This window comes from Cyprinodon variegatus, unplaced genomic scaffold (assembly GCF_000732505.1).
Source record: "Cyprinodon variegatus isolate N-32 unplaced genomic scaffold, C_variegatus-1.0 Scaffold1461, whole genome shotgun sequence".
NCBI classification, from domain to species: domain Eukaryota; kingdom Metazoa; phylum Chordata; class Actinopteri; order Cyprinodontiformes; family Cyprinodontidae; genus Cyprinodon; species Cyprinodon variegatus.
Window position 1 is genome coordinate 16910 of NW_015151914.1, and position 1931 is coordinate 18840.

The following is a 1931-nucleotide window of genomic DNA, read 5'->3' on the forward strand; positions in this document are numbered from 1 at the left end:
TGCAGTAAAATGCTAACCAACCAATGAGCAGAAGGCGACTCTCTAGGACACGCCCCCTCCTCATTTGCATAATGAGACAGAAATGCAGGCAGAAATGTAAAAAGGGCAGACAGAAATAAACAGCGGCGAAGAAATAACTAGGGTAAAAAAATACAAAGGAAGAATAAAACAGACAAAAATATTATAACATGCACATAAATAAATAATTAAAAAATAAAGTTGAAGATTATAAAGGACAAAAAAATAAATAAGGTAAAGATTAAAACGGCAAATAAATACAGAAGATAATTAAAAGAGTTATATACATTTATATCTCACTGTATAATTTAATTTCTACTTACATTTATTTGTTCATTGTATTTTTGGTGGCAATTAATTGTATGCTTATTTATTTATTGAGCATTTATTTATTTTTTAATACGGCAGAGTTGGTCCTCTGTGTCCATCGATGAACAATTAAAAACCACAGCATTCATTTGTCAGCACGTACATTCCTGTTCAAAATGTAAAAAAAAAACAATCCACTGGACTGTTTCCAAGTTTGAAGGCGCTTTGCTTCCCATCCTGTAAAAAGCGTTGAGTTGCTTTACCCAGTAGGCCAAAGAATACTTCATTTTGCTTAGACAACCTGCACTGCATACAGCATATATACACTCTATAAACCTGTATACAGGCTACTGTATAAAGCAACGCTATTTCTGACATTTGAATTGAAAAAGCTTCCTGGATGGGAAGTGAAATGTCTTGAAACTTGAAAACAAAGTCCAGTGAATGTTTTTTAACTTTTTTGGAATGACTATGACCTGGATGGCTGGGAATATTCACCAGCATTCCTGTTCAAAGTTGGTTGTTTGGCTTTTGTGAGCTAAGCCACAAAATGGTATGAATGTTTGACTCAGAAATGTCTTCATCCTTTGCAATCAATGTCAGGTGACATAATTACTAGAGGCAGGAGACGGGATGATGGGGCCCATTCACTCCTGCTAATGAGGCCCCAATCTGCCTGCTAATGATTCCTGGCCCATTTCTGAATTGCTTCATGCACACAACAAGAACAGAGACAAATTGCTACACAAAGAATGGCTGAAAGGACAGAATAGCAAAAAAAACTCTGTAACAATACCATCATACTAGTCATAGAGCGATAATAAAAATCATATGCTAAATGAGAGGATTAATTATATAATTGATGAATGATCAAATGTTTAGTTTACAGAATGTTATTGATTGGGGGGATTCTGTTCAATCCTGCTTCGCAACAGTTCACTGCAGTTCGTCCAGCAGTCCACACTTTCTCTGCTCTCTTTTTCTCATCGTCTTCTCCATCTTTCCCATCGCCCGGCTTGCCTCAGGTTTGCCTGCTGTGTCTGAAAGTATCTAGCCGCAGCAGCAACCCAGACTGACTCAGCTCTTTGGATAATTTGGATAACGTGCAGCCTGGTCCCAGAGATCTTTACCGTACAAACAGGAGAAGCGGCACAAGTGAGATTAGACGCTGCTGTCGGACAACATGCTGTAATTTATAAATGTTTTAAATCATGTTGGGTCCAGATAAGACAGCAGGTGGGTCCGGACCCGGACCGCGGTCCCCTAATCTGTGACCTCTGCCATACACTAATGCCAGGTCATAGTAACAACCTACAGGCTGATAAATTACCTTAGGGTATTAAGAATATTTAACCAAAAATTATTTTAAACTGAACGCTAACATTTTCAGTTAAAGAATGGTATTTGATCAAAATAGTTTACAGGGAAGTGTGGAACTTCAGCTAAAGTTCTTTCCTAAAAATATTTCTAAATATTTTTAGAAAGTTTTTTAGGCCAGTTGGAAAGGGGTATAAGAGAACTATTAATAATTAGTGGAAAACATTTCAAAAGCCTTAAATCAGGGTTCCTACAGCATAAGGCAAGTTAAATTCAAGACTTTTTAA